This window comes from Pinus tabuliformis, chromosome 4_2 (genome assembly GCF_031772625.1).
Source record: "Pinus tabuliformis cultivar Carrire ecotype Pingquan chromosome 4_2, CPIR1, whole genome shotgun sequence".
Taxonomy (NCBI): Eukaryota; Viridiplantae; Streptophyta; class Pinopsida; order Pinales; family Pinaceae; genus Pinus; species Pinus tabuliformis.
In genome coordinates, this window is record NC_142304.1 from 414131376 (window position 1) to 414151004 (window position 19629).

A 19629-nucleotide genomic window follows, 5' to 3' on the forward strand; every position below is an offset into this window, starting at 1 on the left:
CATCTTTTCCAAATGGATAGATATCTGGAACATCAGAGGATAGAAAATTCATACCTGATAGTTCATCTTCATTCTGAAATGATTCTGAATCTGATTCTGAATCTGAAGAGCTTCTTATATCTAATCCCCAATCGATTCTCCCACTGTCATAGTTCTTCTGAGATGTCTTCTTCTTCTTAGGTGCTTTCTTCTTAAGCTTCTTTCCCATAGTTCCACGGATCTCCTTCAAGCGATCAAGCTTCTACCAAAGGACCTGCTCTGATACCAATTGTTGGAAATAATACTGAGAGGGGGGGGGGTGAATCAGTATTATCACATCAATAAAACTTTTTCATTTCCATATTCAGATTCATATATGCTACTTCCACAACTTCTTATGAGTGCATTAGAACATTATCAACCATATTAACAGTAAACAGGTGCAGTAAAATAAAACAGATCATCACACATAAGCCACACACATGAACACCATGATATAAGGTGGAAACCCAATGTGGGAGAAAACCACCTGCTGCAAGTCATCTTAATCTTTTTCTTAATAAGAAAATCCTTTTATAATATTTCTGTACTGGTGCAGTCTTATACCAGTATGCAGGCTTCTATCTGCAGAGAGCTACAACCCTCTCGTTCTCCAGTCTCTCCTGGAAGGGAGCTACAACCCCCATAGTTCTTGTACTAGCCGATCCATTTACTAGTACGCAAGCTGCTACCTGCTACAATGCTCCGAAGTTTTCAATTGCTAATGGAAGGGAGCTACCACCCCCTTAGCTCTTGTACTAGCTAGGATACTAGTACGTAGGTGCCGGCCTACAATCTTCTCTCCTCCAGGTACCACGTTTCATACATTTTCAGACTGGATACACCTGAAGCACAACACATAATCTGAAAGGCCACGTTTCATCCAATTTTCATACTGGACCCATTAATATCATTGAAGCACATAATCAATCAATCTTCTGAATCACCCAAACACTAGATCAATACATATACAAGGATAATATATGTGTTAGCACCCAGATCTAGTCCATCAGATCACATAAATATGAGTCATTATTATCATGATCCAATATTAGTTCTCATCCATCAATACTGAAGCTAAACACAATCAACCAAACAGGATATGCAGAATACTGACACCTTTAAACTGTCATCAGAACCCATCAACAACCAGAACCACTTGTGACTTCAAATATCATAGCTCAAATTGTATACGCTACTACAATGAACCAAACCTGCATACATACGCGCTTACACCAAAGCCAACCCGTGTACAGATCTATAAATATTCAAACATGACTTGCAGCGATTTCAAACTTAAGTTATACCCAGTTCAAATCATTACAAGCGTCAGTATACAGATCTAGAATAAGCATAATCAAATATATAGAGATAGTTCATTTCAAACCATTTGATCCCGATCTATCCTTAGATCTTGTTCTCCATCAACCGGTGAGATCCCTCTTTAGCTCAGATCCAGATCTGCACCATAACCCAATCACAGTATTCCAGATCTAGCACTTTATCAGATATTCAATAATTTAGATGATGCTTTGCCAAATGATATCCTTCCTTTTTTATAGTCTTAGGCCTTTCACAATACCACGGTCCAAAACCATAATAACACAATACCACGGACCCAATACTTGGGATCAACACTTTTGGATGCAATACCACGGACCAAAACCATAGGATCAAAAACTGTCGGACTAATACCATGAACCAACCATGAAAGTGCGTGAGATCAACACTTTTGGATGCAATACCACGGACCAAAACCATAGGATCAAAAACTGTCGGACTAATACCATGAACCAACCATGAAAGTGTGTGAACTTTTCTCTTGCATGAAGGGAACTTTTCTCTGCATGAAAGTGCGTAAACTTTTCTCTACATGAAATAAACTTTTCTCTGCATAAAAGTGCGTGAACTTTTCTCTACATGAAATAAACTCTTCTCTGCATAAAAGTGCGTGAACTTTTCTCTACATGAAATAAACTTTTCTCTGCATAAAAGTGCGTGAAGTTTTCTCTACATGGAATAAACTTTTCTTTGCATAAAAGTGCGTGAACTTTTCTCTACATGGAATAAAATTTTCTCTGCATAAAAGTGCGTGAACTTTTCTCTACATGGAATAAACTTTTCTCTGCATAAAAGTGCGTGAACTTTTCTCGACATGAAGGAAACTTTGTTGCACTATAATTTATCAAATAAATTTGCTGCACTATAATTTATCATTTGTGTGATTTGCCATCAAGGACAACACTTGTCTCATAATGCCAACAATCTCCCCCTTTGGACTTGTCATACTGAGAATTGTCATCTGATATCTCTTCCGTAGATTCATCTAGATATATATAAGTGAGTTGATCTTCTATGAGTTGTTTGCCATCAAGTACAACACATGCATCATAATGCCAACACTATCATCACCAACTATCATCAACATCATTTCCCATGTATGTGGAATCACACCACCCCTCATACTCTTTTACATGGAGTCTCCCATGGCTAGCTTATTTTATTATTAATAAATGTTAATACATCATAATTACAAATTTGGATTTGTGGCCACTTATCCATTAAAGGCATATAAATCCGAGCATGCTAGCCCCACAACTATTTAACATGGCTACATGGGTACGCAGGCCTCATAATATAAACTTCGAATCAACAGCCTAATAATCCAAAGTATCCTTTTCACCAGCCTAAATGTCATGGTACATTATTTACATAGCCCTCTGGCCTTATCACGTAATACTTGTCCCACCATCCTAACCATGTTGATACTTCTAGAGACACCCCAACCTCAATATCCATGTATACATATACAACACATGAGGTTAAGCAAGGGGTATTACCTTTGTAACCTTAGAATGACCAATTCCTTTGGAAAATTCAACTGCTTTAGTAGCATTGAAGAAGTTCCTTATACAATGTTGAGTAGCAATACATCTGGGATCATATTTGTGACATCCCAACTTTCCAAACTTGAGACACTATAACTCTTGTGTCTCAGATTTCGCCTCTTTTAGATTACTTATACTATATGCTCTTATGCATAATGGAAACATTGGCCAACGACACTTCTTTTCGTTTTCAAACGAAGTAGACAATCCTATGGAAACCTCGAATACAACCTCTTGCATTACCACTTTATCGGTCACAAATAGCGGCAACTAGTGGGGACTTCTATATGCACATAATACCCTTATGATTGTTCCATCAACAATACTATAACAATTTGCAACTTCGGGCAATGATTCTCTTTCTCTTTCGGACATGCAAGGTGGTTCACTATCAAAAGCATTTGGTATTGTACTGAAGTGAAATGCTCGGTAATTCTAGCATAAGCTCCCCTATAGCTGATTTCCTAGATTGATTTACAATATATGTGCACATATGGTGAATCAACAGCGAAATTCCATTTCCATCACATCATCGAAAACTCCATCTTGGCAGAAATGTTATCTAATAGGTAAGAAGACATATAAAACTTAGGTTGCTCTCCTTTTTTTGGAGTTTTGGCTCATTTGACACAATATTTGAGTGAAGTTTCTATAAGGTTTTCCCATTTGAATACAGTTCTTTTGGTAGCACAAGTATGTACCATAAGGACTTACTTTTCTTCAAAGAAATCAACATATTCTTTTCCATTATTCCTGCAACACATTGCCATTAAACACTGGAAGAATTTTCTGAGCATCTTGGTCTTGTATATCCCCCGACCTTTTGTCTAAACTTGTTGGGTTATTTCCACCATGATTTAAGGATTTCTTTAGTGGAATTTTTGAAGTCAACATGCCACCTTGAACTGATATACTCTTGTGGTTTGGGAAATTTATAATACATATGAATATTTCTTAACTAATACGAGGCCAATAGTTCTCCCTATCATGTTTTCAGGGTCTATCTATTGCAAAATCCACCCCACAGTCTCAGCACAAGGTAGAATAGGGGTGTGAGTATCTACCTTGTGGAAGCGATACCTTTTGATATTGATGTATATATCTCAGTCTTGTTCTCCTTCTGGAAACTCCTTTCAAGCAAAATCTCTGAACATATCTGGCCATCACAAAGGCATTGATTTGTTAAAATAACAAGTTGTATCTTTAAGGACTGGTACTGTTGGGTAATTTAATTGACTGTTAAATTACTTGCATTTATATGTCAATCCGGGTACGTGAGCTTGTGAAGTATACATGCACTGTATGTGCTAGGCAATTTACTTTCAATTCAAAGAAAAAAAAGGAAAATAAGAAAGATGCAAAAATGTAATGAAAATCTATCTATGACTAATTTCACATTTTTTTTTAGTTCCAACTCAAGACTAGGAAATGAATTCAAAGCAAATTTATTCTTAAAAAAAACTTTCAAGATCTATTCTAACAATGGAAATCTATATTCTGGTGAACTTGAAAGACAAGATTATTCTATTTTGTTTTGAAGATAAATTTAATCTAATCAACTTGGAAAGAAAACTAAGTCTATCAATTCATGAAAGTAAAGTTGATCTAAAGACTACAAGACTTTGAAATAAAAAACTATTCTAGAGTATAGCAAACAAAGAACAATGAAATAATAATTATGGAAGCCTAAAAAATATTACCGATGTGTGCACTCTAAACCAAATTTAATCATAACCTATCATGCATAAATATGAGACTTAAGCTTAAAACACAATTTGAGGTAAATATTTTGGTGTTTTTGATTTATTATCAAACACTTGAACTGTAATGAAACAAGAAAAATGAGTGCAATTTTGGTTTAAAAACAGAGCATTGACATGAAACTGGACATCTAAATAAATTGAACGATTAAATGAGGAAAATTCTGATCTAATTGCAAATCATAAGAAATTCAAAAAAATAATAAAAGACAACTATATTATCTCTCACACATCCTCAGGGGGCCCTCCTGGTGAGTGTGAGATGCTTAAAAACTTAGATCACAATACTGGAATCACCAATCACATTCAAAATTGCGCCATAACAAAGATTGCATTCATTAAAAAAAACAGAGTTTTCTTCTTCAATCAACAACAACAATTACAAATTAATATTCATCCTTGACATCTCACCTCTTCTCTCATCAAAGATACTGCAATTTATAGAGTTTTGAGGGAATTAACAAACTCATTTTTTTTTTTTGCTTGAGTTCTTGTCATGAGATCAATTGTGAAAATAAAATCCAATCTTATTGGATGGATCCTTGGATCAAAGATATTCCCAAATATGATAAGAATGATTTCCCTGCCACGAATTTACTAAAGAACAACTCGTTTCAATGTTTTTGGTGAATGTGCATTGAATGACGAATTGGAAAACCGTTTATCCACGTAATCTGCAAAAAAAGGCTCCACAAAACTTGGAAAATCTCCCAAACGGTAACGAATTTGAGGAAATATCACATAAAGAAACTAATTGGGCTTGTTTTGAAGGAAACCCATGTTTGTTTTTTTTAAATTCGTTTTCATTTGCTCAAAAAATGCGTTTGAAGTTGACAGGTCAAAACTGCTGCGTATTTCCTTTGATTTCTTGCTGGAGGTTCACATGTGTGAGCTTGGTGGAATTTGACCAACATAAATCCATATTGGAGCTTCTAGAAACCAAGTCCAAGTGTCGATTTTCCTTCTAGAGTGGTGCTACTACCTCAACCATGGAGATAGCTACATAAATTGATTCAGTTGCAGAAACTTGAAATTGTTAAACTGTCATTAGTAAAACCATGCAAAATTCTTCTTAATTCATTAAAAATAATGAAAATAGTAATAATAAACCATGTAGTCATGTGTGCAGGAATTTGGTGCGTTTATGAAAAAATATGGTTAAAAATGATGACAATGGGTGAATGGAATGATGCAAAAATGGATGGTTTCATGAACAAAATTACGACAAATTGGAGGCCCAACATTCCCCCACGTCAGAGAATTTTCATGTCCTCATGAAAACAAAACATTGCAAAGTTTCATAATCCAACGATTCCTAGTGTTCCTTTATTCTTTCGTTTCAACTAAATCCTTAACCAAAGCTCCAAGAGAGCAATATTGACCCTCTATATCAATAAGATGCATTTTTCTCTCTCTGTTTTTCAAGATTACTAATCTGGTAGCATAACTCTTTGTTTCTACACTTGCTTGTTGTGTCATTAAATTAATAAAGAAGAGTTACACATCCTTCTTTTAAATTCAAACAAGTTGAATTCTTCATATACTAGGTTTCTCATGGATGCTATAAAGGTAGAAGCGATGCTTGCTAATTTGTTCTTCTCTAATAAAACAAAAATCCATGCATTACTTATTAGCCCCTTGCACATTATCATATACAATTTGTGTGAAGGGCAAGGGTGCCCAAAAGGTAGCACATACAAGTAATTTTTCATTGTTGTTAAAGCCTTTGCAAATTCATGCTTTTTAAAATATATCTCTTTCAATAACTTGGAAACTATTTATGAGGTTCTTGTCACTACTTAATTATGCACAATTTGTTCAATCCTTGGTAGAATGGCATATTTATAAGAACACACCAAAACTCTTACTACATCCATAGAATGTGCTTTCCATCCTTGTGAAATAAATCCCATTAGCATGGCTGGAATGGCTGGAAATGATCATAAATTACAACCCATAATACTTGTCTTCTTATCATCCATGCATAGAAACATTTTTCATTGCAGCCAATCCTACTTCAACAGTGTTGTCAAATAGTTTATTCAAGAGATCACCAACTAATGAATGATCTTCATATGAAACGTGAGTTATTTTTTTTGTTAATGCAAGCAGACTTCCCATTGTGAATATCCGACAAGATGAGTTGCACATAACACAAAATAAGAGTTGTAGGTGAGGGTTGTACAATTTATCAAAGAGAAAATATACTTCCAAGTGATTTCAAGAGTGCGTGAACAAAGAGTTGTTGCAACCTCTTCTTCTTGTGGCTTTGTACTCATCATTTCTTGACTTCCATTAAAAATATGAAGATAAACAATATGACACATAATCCAAATGCCCCATGTACTTTTTGATCATGTGCTACAACCATGTATTATGATGGTTTATTAAGAAAAACATCTCCATATTTTGAATTAGTCTCATATGAAGGCCAAAAGAGTCAAATTGTTCATCAAAGAGGTATGAATCAATTTATATTGCAACGAGAAGAGAAAGTTAAACAAGAGAATGGTGGGAGACAACATTATTACCAAGACAAACATAAGATCTTATGAAGGAAAAAATTATGCAATCATGGTATGGGGTTCAACCATAACAAGGTTTGTAGAGTATCCAATAAGGTAAGCAGGTTGGAAACATGGGATTGATTATGCATGCAAAGTAGAATAGGAACGAAAGATTAAGAAAATGGTTTAAGAATTTCGATATGATAGGGTGAAATACATAAATCACATGTTTTACAATAGTTTTCTTATTAAAATTTCCAAAAAATTTAACAAATAAAAAAAGTTTGAAGCTAGTTTTACCTCAAGTTTACTTTTTGGAATTGAGGAAGACAACATGATCTAATGGTTGTTTTGATATTCATTTGACTCAGGTACTCTGTTGTTGCATGATGCATTGTCCATCACTTCGACCTTGTTTCCCTTATTATAGTAGATTTGTTTTTCCAATTTATCTCAAATGGTAAATCCGATTCTCCTAAAATTTTCATAGGTTTTTCCCATTAATATTATGCATCTTCCCACAAAAAACTAAGCCAACAGGTGCACAGATCTCGAGAAAAGCGAGAAATGGTTGTAGATGGCGATGGCCAATTTTTTGAAAAATACACATTGGAATTTCTTGATTTTTTTTAAAATTTATTTATTTACCCTACCATGATGAATTTACCATAAAAATTTCAAGACCAACGGTGCACAATTTACAAGATATGGTCGAATCAATTTCTACCCTGTTTCACCCTTCACGTTACCCAATGTTGTAATAAAAACATATGCCATGATCTAATTTTAAGACCAAATTGAGCGATTCAAAAGGGAAATCGTGTATTTTTACCCTTTTTACTGCCACATGCCTTCAGAATCCCATTTTGATGAAGAAAAGAAGTTGTCGTGCAAAAATACCAAATTCTATCCTAATTTGTGCACAATTGTAAAAATTGAAAATATGCCTTAAAATGCTACTTGAAATGCCCTAAATTTCTCTTTTTTTTTGAATTCTGCCCGCGTCTTACTCAATTTATCATACTATGATTAAACCTAGTATCTCAGAATTTTTTATTTTTTATTTTTGCTCCAATCTCTTGCAATATTTGTGCCAAAACTACCCTGGAACAAGTTGCTGCAACCAAAAATAAGCTGCTACAGCAATAGCTGTAGAAACTACAAATTTCCGTAGCTGTTGCAGAAAATATCAATTTTCATGGCTATTTTTATTCTTCTTCTGAAATTTGTTTTCTCCGAGTCTGAACCACTGATTTGGGTTGTGTGTTGCATGCTAAAATAGAAATCATGAAGCATGATGCATGATGCATGTTGACTAAAAATAGACCCAAATTTATTGATTTGATTGAAAATAAAATGAATGAAGAAGAGTTGTAATGGTGCCATCATGCTCTTGTTGAATGTCAAAAAGATGAACATGCTACTACAAGAAACTAATAAAATATACTGATGCAAGTTGTTGTTGATTCCATAAAATTATATAGTCTTTATCAAAACCAAAATTCATGGTACAATTCTTACCATGCAAATGAAAGTGCTGAAGTCGAGCATGGAAAGAAATCATTGGATTACCGATCAATGATGAAAATCGTTAACCTATGCGAGACAACTCACTGATAATGTAAATGAGTGTCAAGGTACCTAAATGCATCTTGACAAGGATGAATGAACGTGTTGAAGTCGAGTCACATGCAATAACTGAAAATCAAGAGACATTGTTGTATACCCATTTTTGTCAACGAGGAGGCTTGCCATTGATGTATGCAAATTCCAAGGCACTCCAAATAATCTCTGATTTTGATCCCAAATAAGGTGTTGAGGTCATTGTGACGAGATCTGTTGGAAGGTGGGCCTTAAGGAATCCCACATCAACCAACTCAATCATAGAATGAGAAGTGATTTGAAGAACCATAATAAAAGATCAAAACCATCATAAAAGTGCAGAACTTATTGTAAACGTTGCTCGCTAGTTGCGTGGTTTTCAAGCAAAGCTCATGTCCAATTGCGCTAGCAAGCTGGTTTTCACGATAAGACTTATTTTTCTCTTTACTTTTTTATTTTTTATTTTTACATATATGTCCTACTCTACTTGAAAAGAAAATCTCGTTCAAGTATTTGAATACTTCTAATGGAACCATGTGTGTAACATGATGATAGATAAACACATATGCAAGTTCGAAATATATGCTTTAATATGTACCAATATATGAGAGACCAGCTGCCTTGATTGAGATGATGTCGAAAAATATTGAAGAATTGAATGCTGGGATCAGGGAAAATTTTAAGAACCCCCCTAAATTTATAAATATAATAAATGGGCGAATCTCCATGGTATATAGGAAAAATGGAAGGCGATTTTATCAATAATATAATATGTATATATAATTTTTTGGCGAATATCTCACCAAGCATGGCGAATATTTTACTCAATTATAAAATGTTGTAAGACCTTGGCGAGTCTTTCACTAAATAATAAAACTTTGTAAAGTCCTAGTGAATCTTAGCATAGGCTACATGTTGGTTTAATTCCCCCATTTAAATAGGCTACATTCCAGGTGAATACCATGGGTCAATACCATGTGCCATTTTGGTGAATACCATGGGTCAATACCATGTGCCATTTTTGTTTTTATTAATTCTAATATTAGGGTTAATAATGGTTTTTTGCATGGTATTAATAACAATCTAGTCCATGGTATTTGTCCCATAGTGTTTTGGCCATAGGTTTCACCTAAATATAACCCATTTTTTGAGTGTTCGTAAATATAAGGTGACTTATGGAGTAAATATAAAAAAATGTTTTATTTTTTTACCATACCTCTCGTTTATTTATATTTTTATTAATTTACAATACCTCTTTTACAAATATGGTATTTGGCCCATAGGATTCACTTAAATAAAACCTCTTTCTTGAGCCTTCATAAATAGAATGAGGGTTATGGACTAAATATAAAAAGAGGTTTTATTTATTTACGATACGTCTAGTTTATTTATATTTTTATTTATTTACCATACCTTTTGAGTAAGTATAAAAAGACGTTTTATTTATTTACCATACCTCTACTTTACTTATATTTTTATTTGTTTACACCCTTACATGTATATAAGGTGACTTATGGAGTAAATATAAAAAATGTTTTATTTATTTACCATACCTCCACTTTACTTATGTTTTTATTTGTTTACACCCTTACATGTATATAAGGTGACTTATGGAGTAAATATAAAAAATGTTTTATTTATTTACCATACCTCTCATTTATTTATATTTTTATTAATTTACCATACCTCTTTTATAAATATGGTATTTGGCCCATAGGATTCACTTAAATAAAACCTATTCTTGAAAATGGGCGAATGGAAGGTTGTAAGTCCTAATTTCAAGGGCTAAATTTACCATTTTTACCCTCTCCCTTAAAATAAGGTGGGCTATTTGAGGTGATTTGTAAAAATGTACTATGATACAAAATATTCGCCCACTAAAAATTTAAAACCCCTTAATTTCGCCAAAGGGCGAGCATTCGCCCCTAAAATTATCCTTGGCTGGGATCCAATGACTGTCTTGAACTAAGATTCAATGTAATCTTGTCTTCCTTGGCTTCATGCTATCATTCCATGCAATTCTTCATAGATGTGATCCCCATTCATAGAATTTGGTGATAGGCATGCATGAAACTTTTCAAACTCAGGTTCCAACAACTGAAACGAGAAGATATTCAAAACAGGAAAAGAGATCAAGCCCTTTCATCAATAAGCTTTGAGGACAAAACTTTTTGAAGAGGAAGGCAATGCTATGAATAATATATATAAAAATTAATACAAATAATGTAAATAATGTAATAATAATAAATACTGATTAAATTAACTAGTGATTAGTTATTGAAGTGGTGTGTCCCTAAGGACATGACAATTGGTGAAGAGGTATCCGCCTAGGGTATATAAGCATACCCTCACCCTCATTTGCAATCAAAATCATATCTCATATCAATTCTTTATATAATATTCAATATACACTTACTTATCCTACAATGGATGTCTTTGTCTTCAAAGTATTATATTCCACTTGTTATTTATGGATTTTTTTTTTTTTAATAATATTATGTTTATAGTTTTATTATATTCCATTTATTGTTGTAGTTAATTGATCTATCCATGAACTTGTTGGGTCTATATACAAGACTGCATCTAACTTGGGTGTTTCTTTTTCGATTTGTTTTTCCACAAATAGAAATACTTTACTCAATATTTAATAATAAATAAGGACACTGTTATTATCGATTTATGTTGTTCCTACTTTACTTTTCTAATATATTTTCATACCCTAAATTAAATATACACACAATATGTCTCTATCGTTCTTGAGTAATTTCCAAAGAAATTAAACTTCCATCAACGCATGAACCAACTACATGGATGATCATCCCAAACATAAATACCTTTTTTTTCTTCCTTTGTTGAGATACATATACCTGTAACGTTTCATATATAAGGCGGCTTACATACACCTAGTATGTTTACTAAACCTTATATCTATATATATGTCAATCAACTAGCTATGTTAGGGATTTATTCCAATACAATCATGGTGAATTAGTACATCTCCTCAACTAGACTCAAATGTATTTGTTGTTAGTAGTATATATATTAGCACAATACATGCTACAACTATAACATGTTTTCGTAGCTGACTCAATCGGTCCTATTACTAGAGAGAATATTTACGACCATTCACATTCCACCCAATTCTCATATTAGAAAATCTTAGATTATACTCTTGGTATATATATTAACAACAACGTTAAATTCTATTCTTTTGGCATGAAACACTCTAAAAGTAATTGTCCTTGTAATTTATGCATACAATCTCAGGTATATAAAGTAACTCAATCAATTCAATTAACGTGAGAGTAACACTCAACCTACAATAGTGAATATTATCATGCATAATTAATTATGATCATGATACTTCAATCTATCCATTCATCATAATATATTTCTAGTATTTATTCGTGACTACAATAGAACTCACAAGCAATAATTGACACTAATGAATAATAATCTCAGGATTATAAAGAACTAACAACCATATGTCTAACCACGGTAATTAGTTGTTTGGGAATAATCTAGAATAGAGCACATTCCACCCAACCATGAATTGTCTCCACAATTCTCCTGAGCTCAGATCTTCTTGCCTCGAGGAAACCCCCTTCTAGTGTTCTTGAGTAGTATTCTTATAGATCTTCCCAACAATTTTTTCCTTCTCAACATCCTGCTTTAAGGGTTTGCATCCCTTAGTTACCTAGGATTTTTTTTTTTTTAAGAAAAAGATTTAAAGCACATTTTCTCTCTCTCATTGTGCTTTATTTTAATTTTTCACCCAACTTAGCATTTCTCTCCAACTAAGTAATTAACATATTATTTCTCTCCCATTATGTTAATATAGTTAACAACTTTCTCCTAGGGCTTTTTAGGAGTTCTTTTGGGAAGTTCCACCATGTCGACTTAATCACTAACAACTTTTTATCATTTGGCAAGAAGTCTCTAATACTCAAGTGCTCTTTCTAGAATATTCCCAAGCAACTCATTTATTCATTTAATGAATTAAAATGAATTTCATAGTCAAATAGTTTCAATCTTGGCTTCCATAGCTTCAAAGTTCTACAATAACTCAATAATCTAAAAATAACCATTCTTTTAAAGCAACACACTAGGGGTATCACATTACCCCACCCTTGAAGTAAACATCATCCTTAGTGTTTCCTCAATTCCATGTTTTCTAAAGACGTGAATAAAATCCCTCCTACATTTCTTTTTCATTTTCAGAATGACCTCCTCAGTTTTAAAGTGATTCCATTGCACTTTACTTTGAGCAATGACTCATTTTAGGAGTAGAGCCTACTCATGTTTGATAATCACGTTCATTTTCTAGCATGTTTCCATACATGTTCAACAAGTGCTTTCCTTTTTCATTCATGTAGCTTGTAAAGAGTTATCAACCTGCACCCAATAAGGTTATCAACATGCACCCAACAAGGGTTAGCAATGTTGGCATTATGACACAGTATAACACAGGTGTTGTCCTTGATGGCAACTCTCTCAAATGAAAGATCACAGTATAGCAGGTAAACAACAAAGAATGAAGAAAGAAAGGTATATGCAGGTTCACCATTGACCAAGCCACGTATACACACAAGTTCACTGTATATAAAGTCGCGTATACGAACAAGGTATACGCAAGTTCACCATTGACCAAGTCGCGTATACACGCAGGTTCACTATATACAAAGTCGCATATACGTACACATGCACTTTCACAAGAGGAATACCTTGGAAAACTAAATTTTTGGTCCGAAGTATTTGATCCATGGTATTGGTCCAAGGTATCGGGTCCGAGGTATTGACCCCAGGTATTGGATCCAAGGTATTGATCCTAAGTGGTTTTGGTCCATGGTATTAAGAAAGGCCTAAGACTATAAAAGGAGGAGAAGATCATTAGGCCAAGGGTGCAAGTGATGAATATCTCATGAAGTGTGAGATCTAGTATGTAGGTTATGGGTATGTGATGCTTTTCTAAGGATGCACCTATGTGGCGAATGAAGGTTGATGGACCGGGATCATGAAGACTAAAATGCATTATCATTATATGGTATGAATAGTTCATATCTGAAAACTGACGTATGTTTTATCCTTTATGTATGATGATCTGGGTATGTCTGAAGTAGAAAATTGCAGTGAAGGTATAAGTAATTATTTTCAGATCTGTACGCTGGTTGGCTTTTGTAAAAGAGTGTATACACGCTGGTTTGGTTCATCAGAGTAGCATATACATGATGAGATTTGATATTTGAGGTTTCTATTGGTTCTAGTGGCTGTTGCAGAGTTTTGTGTTCTGCTCTATGTTCTGGTGACTGTGTTTTGATGACAGGGTTTCAGTGATTCAGTGTTGGGTGATTCAGAGATTGATGATGCAGGTGTAGTGCAGTGGTGATTGATTTTGAGCTTCAATGTTGTTGATGGGTCCAGTATGAAAATTGGATGAAACATGGCCTTCATATATTGGTGTTATGTTCTAGGAGTATCCAGTATGAAAATTTATGAAACATGGTCCCTGGAAGAAAAGTGAAGGTTGTAGCCTTTTGTAGGCCGACGCCTACGTACTAGTAAATATATCAGCTAGTACAAGAGCCAGGGGGTTGTAGCTCCCTTCTAGTAGTAGCTGGAGAACGAGAGAAGGTTATAGCCTTCTGCAGGTGGGTGCCTGCATACTGGTATGAGTTTGCGCAAGTACAAGATTATAAACAAATTTTTCTTATATTAAAGGAAGACGACAACAGGTGGTTTTTTTCCAGCATTGGGTTTCCAGCTTACATCATGGTGTTCATGTGTGTTTCTTATGTGTGATGATATGTTCTGTTTTACTGCACTTGTTTACTGTTTATATGGTTAATGAAGTTCTGATGCACTAATTAAAGATCAACATATGATGGATTAATTGAATCATAAGTTTACTGGATATACGCTAGTTTCATTAAACACAGTTGCGTGTACACGCGGGTTCCCTTAACTGAAGTAGCGTATATGAATCAGAGTATGAAATGAAAAATTTATTATTGATTTGCTAATACTGATTCACCCCCCCCCCCAGTATTATTTCCAACAATTGGTATCAGAGCAGGTCCTTCAGAAGAAGCTTGATCGCTTGAAGGAAGATCCATCATCATGAGTAATCAGGAAAGAGAGGAAGCCATCAGACCGCCAATCTTCAATGGAAGCAATTTTTTTTATTGGAAGATAAGAACCACAACCTATCTATAATCGCTTGGGACGGATTTTTGGGAAATCGTGGAAGGAGGATATACATTTCCATCAGCGATCCTACAAATATGGCAGGTAGAAAGCAATATGAAACCAATGCCAAAGCTGTTACTATTTTATTGGGAAGTTTGTCAAAATCAGAGTTTTTCAAGGTCATGCAGCTCATATCAGCCAAAGAAATATGGGACAAAATTGTTCTGAGCTACGAAAGAGACTCTCACGTAAAACGTGCTAAGCTTCAAACTCTCAGAATTCCGTATGAAACTCTTAAGATGCATAATGATGAAAGCATATCTAGTTACTTTCTACGTATAGATGAGGTTGTCAATTGTATGAAGAATCTGGGTGAAGAGATAAAGGAAGTTGCCTTAGTTGAAAAAAGTTTTAAGATCCTTATCTGCTAAATTTGAACCCAAAGTGTCTGCCATAGAAGAAAAACAGGATTTGCAGAATATCACTATGACACAGCTTCACAGAATCCTAACTGCTTTTGAGATGAGAAAAGGAGGATCATCAGATATGAGAGAAGCCGCATTTAAAGCATCAACAAAGGGAAAAGAAAAACTCAATGAATTAGGATACATTTTAGAAAATGAATATGAGGTAAATTTTGTCAAGAAGCTTCAACGGGGTTCTGGAAGGTTCAAAGGTAAGCTACCTTTCAAATGTTTTTCCTGTGGTAGAGTTGGTCATTACGCTGCTAGATGCCCTCATAACAAAGGAAAGATATCTGAAGAAAGTAATAGAAGTTATTATACTCATGATGATAGTGATGGCTTGTCCAATAGTGATGAAGATAATCAAGAAATTAAACTTCTCATGGCATATGAAAATAATGATGTAGAAGAAGAAGAAGTTACCAAATTGAAAATTCAGCTGGAGGGAGTAACTAGAGTAAGAAAGAAGCTGCAGGATGTAATGATATCATTAAGAAATGAAATAAATAATCAGAGTATAACAATCCAGAGACTTGAATCTAATATCCTCTCTCTAGAAGAAGCTCTTCAAGAACAAGAACATGAAGTTCTCGAATTAAGGCAACAAGTGGAAGAAGGAAGAAAGGCTGTAGAAATCTTGAAGAAACAACATCTGGAAAAGGAAGAGCAACATCAGGTTGAGGTAAATATCTTAAAAGGTAAATTAGAAGAAAAGGATAAACTATTACGATTTCAAGATAGTACTAAGATTTTAGATGATATTCTTAGTAGTCAAAGATCCCCTGCTATCAAAACTGGTCTTGGTTTTCATGAATCTGTTGAAGGTGAATCTAGCTCTCAGGGTGAGGCAAGGAACTCTAATGCAAAACCTGAAATGCTCAACAAGGAGGTAAGAGGTCAACCACATCAACAACCAAGGAAAGAAATCCATCAAAGAAAATCTTTTACTCCAAACTATGGAAGTGATAGTCGGTTATGTTCTCAGATGAATAATGTTGAGTGTTATGTATGTCATAACTTTGGACATGTTGCAGCAAGATGCAGAAGTAGAATGGTTCAAGGCCGTCACACAAAAAGATCGTCAGTTTCCAGGTACTTTAAGGGATATTGTTTTGCTTGCAATATGTTTGGCCACAAAGTAGTTGATTGCAATAAAAGGAATATGAAACATGTAAGATGTTATGCGTGTAACAAGTTTGGACATAAAGTAAAGGAGTGCAGGAGCAAAATTCGGACACCAAACCAAAAGAAGCATACATCATCTCAATCCCAAGGATTGAAGAAGACAAAATTATTATCAGAAAGATGTGGCATAGCTCAGTTTTCAGACATGACAGACCCAAGGGAAACTGAAAGTGTAAAACTTCAGTATTCCAATTTTCATACGCAGCTATTATGAAGCGAAGCCGCGTATATACGCGAGTTAGAGGTTGCACAATCGCATATATGGTGCTCTAAAGCAAAAGCAGCAGGATAGACTCAAGAAAAGAAGTCTGATATGGTTCGGTCATGGTTTGTGATGGTATGGCACAGGTTCAGGGGTAGCATATGCTTTGAATAATGCATTGTTGGCATTATGGTTAGAAGACTTTGGTGGTGATGGTTATATGGCTGAATGATACATCTTGCTACTTATTGTTGGTTGGTCAAGGGAATGGTATTGCAGGTTACAAGTCTGGATGCTGGTAACAGATGCTTATGGTGCATACCATTTATGGTGTATGATAGTAGCTAATGACTATCATGTTCTTGTTTAGGTCTTTGGTATAAATGTCATATATATCTTTTAAAAGACCCATGAGTCATATGATGTAATAATTTCTATCTCAGTCATGTATAAACATTTGGTATATCCCCACTTGGTTGGGTGGATGAGTCAAAATGGTGTATCCCCACTTGGTTGGGAGATTGATGTATGTATGAGTCATTGGTGATAGGAAGGTCATACTCACTAAGTTGAGTTATAGAGTCATGTTCTTCTTTTAGAACATCTTTTTGCAGACCTTGCTTATATTCAGGGGGAGCATGGACTCGATCATAGAGCTCAATTAGCACACTTCAACATATCAGAGAATTCAGCATGCACTCAGGGGGAGCATGACCCTTTGCCCTTGATGTCAAAGGGGGAGAGTGACTTGGTGTGGTTGTTGCCATCAAGTCCAAAGGGGGAGATTGTTGGAATTATGACACAGGTGTTGTCCTTGATGGCAACTCTCTCAGATGAAAGATCACAGTATAGTAGGTAAACAACAAAGAATGAAGAAAGAAAGGTATACACAGGTTCACCATTGACCAAGCCGCGTATACACGCAGGTTCACTGTATACAAAGTCTCATATAGAACAAGGTATATGCATGTTCACCATTGACCAAGTCACGTATACACGCAGGTTCACTATATACAAAGTTGCATATACGTACACACGTACTTTCACAAGAGAAAAAGCGTGTATACCTTGGAAAACTAAGTTTTTGGTCCGAAGTATTTGATCCATGGTATTGGTCCAAGGTATTGACCCTAAGTGGTTTTGGCCCATGGTATTAAGAAAGGCCTAAGACTATAAAAGGAGGAGAAGATCATTAGGCCAAGGGTGCAAGTGATGAATATTTGATGGTGTGAGATCTAGTATGCAGGTTATGGGTATGTGATGCTTTGCTAAGGATGCACCTATGTGGCGAATGAAGGTTGATGGATTGGGATCATGAAGACTAAAATGCATTATCATTATATGGTATGAATAGTTCATATCTGAAAACTGACGTATGTTTTATCCTTTATGTATGATGATCTGGGTATGTCTGAAGTAGAAAATTGCAGTGAAGGTATAAGTAATTATTTTCAGATCTATACGCTGGTTGGCTTTTGGAAAAGAGCGTATACGTGTTGGTTTGGTTCATCAGAGTAGTGTATACATGATGAGATTTGGTATTTGAGGTCGCTGTTGGTTCTAGTGGCTGTTGCAGAGTTCTGTGTTCTGCTCTATGTTCTAGTGACTGTGTTTTGATGACAGGGTTTCAATGATTCAATGTTGGGTGATTCAGAGATTTATGATGCAGGTGTAGTGCAGTGGTGATTGATTTTGAGCTTCAATGTTGTTGATGGGTCCAGTATGAAAATTGGATGAAACATGGCCTTCATATATTGGTGTTATATTCCAAGAGTATCCAGTCTGAAAATTTATGAAACGTGGTCCTTGGAAGAAAAGTGAAGGTTGTAGCCTTTTGTAGGCCGGCGCCTACGTACGAGTAAATATATAAGCTAGTACAAGAGCCACGGGGTTGTAGCTCCCTTCCAGTAGTAGCTGGAGAATGAGAGAAGGTTGTAGCCTTCTACAGGTGGGTGCCTGCGTACTGGTATGAGTCTGCGCCAGTACAAGATTGTAAACATGTTTTTCTTATATTAAAGGAAAATGGCAGTAGGTGGTTTTTGTCCTGCATTAGGTTTCCACCTTACATCATGGTGTTCATGTGTGTTTCTTATGTGTGATGATCTGTTTTGTTTTACTGCACTTGTTTACTGTTTATATGGTTAATGAAGTTTTGATGCACTAATTAAAGATCAACATATGATGGATTAACTGAATCATAAGTTTACTGGATATACGCTAGTTGCATTAAACACAGTTGTGTGTACACACGAGTTCCCTTAACTGAAGTAGCGTATATGAATCAGAGTATGAAATGAAAAAGTTATATTGATTTGCTAATACTGATTCACCACCCCCCCCCCTCTTAGTATTATTTCCAACAACCAACACTGTTATATCACATCAACAATAACAATAGGTCCTTTTGTACATTTACCCACTAGCTATGCCAAGTGAGATGGACGCCATCCAATGTTTTTACTGTAAAATTCAAAAACATGGAAATTTCCGATTTCCTTTCATATTATTTACATAGCCTCAAAAATCATTAAGGAATACTTACTTACCTTGCTTCTTATTATATGTCACACTAGTGACCTGTCATACCATGCAACCTTCTATTATATGCTTTTACTTTGATGTCATAGTATCAAATTTGCATTAGTCGTTTTACCCCAAGTGGACTTAGCCAGGTCCATCTCAGTTGTTCTGCCACCTTTTTCTATTCCCTTCTTGATTCTTATAAGCACCAAGAACTAAACCGCAAAAGTAAGAGGAAACATAAAAGTAAAGAACTCACAATACCAACACAGGCAGTTAAGGGGTAGCTTGACATAC